This window comes from Salmo salar, chromosome ssa25, assembly GCF_905237065.1.
Source record: "Salmo salar chromosome ssa25, Ssal_v3.1, whole genome shotgun sequence".
Classification (NCBI taxonomy): domain Eukaryota; kingdom Metazoa; phylum Chordata; class Actinopteri; order Salmoniformes; family Salmonidae; genus Salmo; species Salmo salar.
Genome location: NC_059466.1, coordinates 33347069 through 33353739, shown reverse-complemented (window position 1 = coordinate 33353739; position 6671 = coordinate 33347069). Strand labels below are relative to the sequence as shown.

General features: G+C 42.8%; 1 pseudogene; it reads left to right on the top strand.

Moving 5' to 3' along the window:
* Window positions 1–4360: 4360 nt before the first annotated feature.
* LOC123730546 (potassium voltage-gated channel subfamily E member 2-like) lies at window positions 4361–5911 on the top strand (annotated as a pseudogene).
* Window positions 5912–6671: the final 760 nt, after the last annotated feature.

The following is a 6671-nucleotide window of genomic DNA, read 5'->3' as shown; positions in this document are numbered from 1 at the left end:
CCTCATTCAATGCCATTTTGACTATGCGAGTACTTCCTGGTTTGGGGGCTTATCTAAACTTATGAAGGGGCAGGTCCAGATAGCCCAGAATAAGCTGGTCAGGGTAGTATTGAAGGTGAGTCCACGTACTCACATAGGCAGGAGCTGCTTTCAGGAACTAAACTGGCTGCCTGTTGAGGCAAGGGTTTCCCAGATTAGACTAGGTTTGGTTTAGAGGAGTATTTATGGTCCTGTGCCCAGATATCTAAGTGATTACTTCCCTTGTGTTAGGGATGCACACAATCCCAGCACCAGATCAGGTGTTGCTGATGTGTGCTTATACAGGTTCAGGAGTAATGCTGGGAAAAGTACTTTCTTGTATACTGGAGCCTCAGAATGGAATGAGTTTCCTCTGCCTATAAAAACAACGTCCTCTCTGGGCAGCTTTAAAAATAAAGTAAAAATATGTTTGATGTCTTCTGTGCCCATATGAATAACCCCTATGATGTAACTGGAATGATGAGATAGATGTTCTTCTATGTTTTTGTTTTATCATTTCACTGCCATACTGTGTTCGGTCTTGTCTAGCCATCTTGTCTCAAGAGGACCACAATGGAAATAAGTCCCAGAATTTATTGTGTGTTATCCTTGATGATTTTAAGTTTTATGTGTGCTTGTTTTTTAAAATGGTCAAATTAATAAACTAAACTAAACTAAGTCAAGTGCAGTAAAGAAAGACCTAGTTAAGCTGCAGCTGGCCCAAAACAGAGCGACACGTCTTGCTCTTCATTGTAATCAGAGGGCTGATATAAATACTATGCTAGTCTCTCTTGGCTAAGAGTTGTGGAAAGACTGACTATGTCACTTCTTGTTTATATAAGAAACAATGTGTTGTAAATTCCAAATTGTTTGCATTGTCAAATTACACACAGCGCTGGCCCACACACACCAGACATGTCATCAGGGGTCTTTTCACAGTCCCCAGATCCAGAACAAATTCAAGGAAAAGTACAGTATTATACAGAGCCATGAGTGCATGGAACTCCCTTCCATCTTACATAGCGCAAGTGAACAGCAAACCTGGTTTAAAAAAACAAAGCAACATCTCACGGCAAAACGCCTCTCCCCCATGTGACCTACTTGTTGTTGAAATGTGTGCGCTGGGAGTCGGGAAGCAAGTTCAGGGAGTGAATAATTGAATAGAAAGACAATACAAACCAAGAAACACGAACAACGTACAGACCAGAAACAGAAACAAGGACACCGTGGGAAGGAACCAAAGGGAATGACATATATAGGGCAGGTAATCAAGGAGGTGATGGAGTCCAGGTGAGTGTCATTATGCGCTGATGCACATAACGATGGTGACAGGTGTGCGCCATAATGAGCAGCCTGGTGACCTAGAGGCCAGAGAGGGAGCACACGTGAGAGTACCCCCTCCCCGACACGCGGCACAGCCGCAGGACGCCAACCACAGGGACGCTCCCGGGTATCAGGAGCGGACCGGAGCCTCTCAATCCCGCTCAGGTATGGAAACCCGTCGAGCCAGCTAAGGCAGAGTAACCTGTCGAACCCGCCGAGTCATGGGAACCCTGAACGAGCAGCCCGGTGACCTAGAGGCCAGAGAGGGAACACACGTGACAGTTGTGCTTATGTACTGACATGTATGTGTAACTGATAGATGCACACACACACACACACACACACACACACACACACACACACACACACACACACACACACACTACATGTTCATGTTTTTAAATGTATGTCAAATGTTTGGTTTTTTGTCTGTAATGTCTTCTTTGATATGTGTTGGACCCCAGTAAGACTAGATGTCGCCATTGGAGTCGGCTAATAGGGATCCTAATAACCAAATCAAATGAAATAATATAGTGGAGCTGCTATACAGTTTTGGTCTCTGATTTCTAACACTCCCCTGATTACACAGACTATCCTGATGGTAAACCTCTCTCATACCAGAGGGACTAACTCATGCCAGAGGGACTCACAGTGTGCATGCTTGTGTGTGTGTTCGTGTGTGTCTGTATGTGTTTGCTGGCTCTCAGCCCCATTAAACAGTCAGTATATCAGGTTTATGTACCTGTCCTGTTCCAGGTCCTCCATCTAAGGGGAGTGGCAACTTTCCTCAACGGTTTCACTTGGAGTCCTGTCTGATTATGTAATACAGTATAACTATCCTCAGGTGAACAGCATATTTCCTAACACAAATCTGTGAGGAAAACCAGGGATTCAATTGAGCTGGAGCTACACAGAGCAGGGCTGCTTGTCAAAGAGAGACCCAGGTAGAGCTGAGCTCCAACACCTTAAAAACATTTTAGGGCTAGGCCCCTTTTTTCTCCACTTCCTGTCCGAATGAAGTGCCCATGGTAAACTGCCTGTAGCTCAGGCCCTGAAGCCAGGATATGCATATAATTGGTACCATTGGAAAGAAAACACTTTGATGTTTGTAGAAATGTTAAAATAATGTAGGAGAATATAACACAATAGATATGGTAGGAGAAAATCCAAAGAAAAAACAACCAGATTTTTGTTGTTGTTGAGAGACCGTCTTCTTAGAAATGCAAGAGAAAGGTCCTATTGAAAATTAGCTCCCTGGATGCAATTGCTATAGATTCCACAGGGTGGCAGCAGTCTATGTTCAAGGTTTCAGGCTTGTAACTTCAAAAACGAATAAGAAATATCAGTTTCAGTAGAAGGACACAGTCTTGGAAATTCGTGTTTGCACGCGCCATGAAGACATCACGCACCTGCTAAAATCAGTTTCCTATTGAACATACTACTTTCCGAAATAAATATTATAGTTCGATTACATTTTAGGGTATCTGAGGAGTAAATAGAAATGTATTTTGACTTGTTGAAACAAAGTTTAGGGGTAGATTTTCGGATTCCTTTCTCTGCATGTTGAACGAGTGGATTACTCAAATCGATGGCGCCAACTAAACTGACTTTTTGGGATATAAAGAAGGATTTTATCTAACAAAACGACACATGTTATAGCTGGGACCCTTTGGATAACAAATCAGAGGAAGATTTTCAAAAAGTAAGTGAATATTTAATCGTTATATGTGAATGTATGAAACCTGTGCCGGTGGAAAAATATTTTGATGTGGGGCGCCGTCCTCAAACAATCACATGGCATGTTTTCGCTGTAATAGCTACTGTAAATCGGACAGTGCAGTTAGATTAACAATAATTTAAGATTTCAGCCGATATAAGACACTTATATGTACATAAATGTTTAAAATCCATAATATTTATGATTATTTATTTGAATTGCACGCCCTCCAGTTTCACCGGAAGTTGTCCCGCTAGCGGGACACTGATCCTTAAGAAGTTTTTAAGGGTATAAGAGAGACCCAAGTAAAGCTGAGCTCCAGCACCTTAAGGGTCTAAGAGAGACCCAGGTAGAGCTAAGCTCCAACACCTTAAGCTAGGTTTAGGGTTATGATGAGGATTTGGGTTGAACTTGGGTGTGGACATTAAGCTAGGTTTAGGGTTATAGCTAGGTTTGGGTTGAACCGGGGTGTGGACATGAAGCTTAGTTTAGGGTTGTGGCTAGGGTTCGGGTTTGGGTTGAACGGGAGTGTGGACATTAAGCTAGGGTTAGGGTTAGGAATTGTATCCTACTTTCTATCCTACTCCTCTTTGAACACTTAATGTCCACACCCCCATTCAATCCAAACCCTAGGCATAACCCTAAACCAAGCTTAATGTTCACACCCCCGTTCAACCCAAACCCTCGTCATAACCCTAAACCTAGCTTAATGTCCACACCCCGTCCAACCCTAACCCTGGCCATAACCTTAACCCTAATCCTTACCCTAACACTTGCTTTGTCTCGCAACGAGACATTGATTACAGATGGCTCATTGCGGAAGCTTCCATAGCCTGGCATCCTTGATCAACCAAACCTAAAATATTTTGTTTCACTAAACCCTAACCCCTCCAAATAGGGCTGCCTCACCTCCGAATTCAATTAACCCCCGAGGAACATGTGGTGTCATTACACCAGGATAAGTTCTCTGTTATCTAGTGGCAAATGTGGGTACTGCTATGGAATTTCACAAGCGGGAACAATGTCAGTACTACAGACAATAATTGGCAGAGGGCAAGACAGTGGGGTATACTAAAAAAGAGCTCCACCACTACACTTTTGCAAAGATTATTACACTTAATTTACACTATTGTCTTGAATGCTGACATGTTTGTTGTGTCCTATTGCTCAGGGATAAGATTGTATCTCTTTTTTGAGATCCTCTTTGAGTGCATGGAACTTGATACTTTGTATCGTGGTACTGCCTGCCCCCATGTGGACTTCTCAAGAATTAGAACACATTCCACAATTGATAGCAGTGCTGCTGTTAAAAATTAAAACGTAGGCTACAGTGTGTTTATGTGTGTGTGTGGCAGGGTGAGAGTGACCCTCAACACTACTCCCCTTTCCATTTCAGCTGTTTCTCAAGGTCATCAGAAACACGCATACTCTCACGCGCACATACACACACACACACACACACAGGCAAACACGGTACATAAAATATGAGTATTGTTTATTTTTGTAACTGGCTCTGTCCTAGGCTGAGGTTGACTGGTTAGTTGGTTGGTTGTGTGGTAGGATATTTGTCTCTTTCTCATGGTACTTCCCCTCTCCAGGACCCTGCCGCTATCTCAACGCCTGTGAATGGAACCTCTCTTCAACCTCCCTAGATTGATACTGGAAACCCTGAACAGGTCAGATTTCTTTTTTAAAGTCACAACTGGACGTATGAAGCTTCACCGTTTGTCTGATTCTGTATATAATGTATTGTCTGTGTATGTGCTTGTTTTTGTTCTTACATGAAGATTCAACGCACAGATCATAGAAAGACAGTACAATGTCTCTTCTGCAATTGATCCCATTCGATCTATGCTTACCCCGCCTACCAGGTGATCATGCTGCCTAATTGGTCAAACACGACCCTCCACCTGGAGGACTCTCTGACCCATGCCCTAGGCCGTTACCTTGACAACTGGAGCCGGAACTCCTCAATGGCAGAACAGGCTCTGGACAACACTCTGGCAGAGGAGAACTTCAGGAACGTCGTTTGGTACCTGACAGTGACGATCGGAATGTTTGCCTTCATCGTCGTGGCGATCCTGGTGAGCACGCTGACGTTGAAGCGGCACAAGCATTCGGACCCCTACCACAAATACACAGCTTCAACAGCAGAGCGGCGTCATAAACAACCCCACAGCCAACTAACCTAATTTATACGCACACACGCCATACACAAACACACACATATACCATGTACAAACACACAGGCACACAAACACGCACGTACAGACACGCAATGGTCCTAAAGTCAAATAATCTTATGGTATTAGTAACAAAAGTGTTGTAGTGACTGTATAACTAATATGTTGATCATGGATAGTAATCAAAATAAAGTAATGGTTCTATCATTACTGATGTGGTTATCTGACCTCTGACTGGGAGTCTAATTGTCTGTGCAAAAGAGGTAGGGACTGTAATTGGGCTGTCAAACCACGAGTGCCCAGTAGAGGGCAGCACACACACACACAGTCCTACCAAAAAAAGATGAAATAAGAGTCTAAACCCTATCTAAACCAGGGGAGGGTTCTACTAAGCTATATGGAATTGTTTTAAGGTCATACCAAGAATCATTTTGCTAATTTATTTAGAATTTTAAGACCCCTTGAAGTATAACATTGTATTTGGCCTTACTGCTACTAGCCCATACAAACGCATTGAATAACATACTCACTACATGGAACAACAGATAGCCCACCCCAAAACAAAATCTAAAAGAAGTTTGTTCTGAAGTGTCTGTCCTATATTTGAGATGTATTTAACCCCATATTGTTGGCACTAAACAGTCTCCATACAGTGCATTCGGAAAGTATTCAGACCCCTTGACTTTTTTTTCACATTTCGTTACGTCACAGCCTTATTCTAAAACGTATTAAAATGTTTTTTTCCCCCTCATCAATCTACACACAATACCCCATAATGACAAAGCATAAACAGGTTTTTAGAAATATATATATATATATATATATATATATATATATATATATATATATACTGCTCAAAAAAATAAAGGGAACACTTAAACAACACATCCTAGATCTGAATGAAAGAAATAATCTTATTAAATACTTTTTTCTTTACATAGTTGAATGTGCTGACAACAAAATCACACAAAAATAATCAGTGGAAATCCAATTTATCAACCCATGGAGGTCTGGATTTGGAGTCACACTCAAAATTAAAGTGGAAAACCACACTACAGGCTGATCCAACTTTGATGTAATGTCCTTAAAACAAGTCAAAATGAGGCTCAGTAGTGTGTGTGTGGCCTCCACATGCCTGTATGACCTCCCTACAATGCCTGGGCATGCTCCTGATGAGGTGGTGGATGGTCTCCTGAGGGATCTCCTCCCAGACCTGGACTAAAGCATCCGCCAACTCCTGGACAGTCTGTGGTGCAACGTGGCGTTGGTGGATGGAGCGAGACATGATGTCCCAGATGTGCTCAATTGGATTCAGGTCTGGGGAGCGGGCGGGCCAGTCCATAGCATCAATGCTTTCCTCTTGCAGGAACTGCTGACACACTCCAGCCACATGAGGTCTAGCATTGTCTTGCATTAGGAGGAACCCAGGG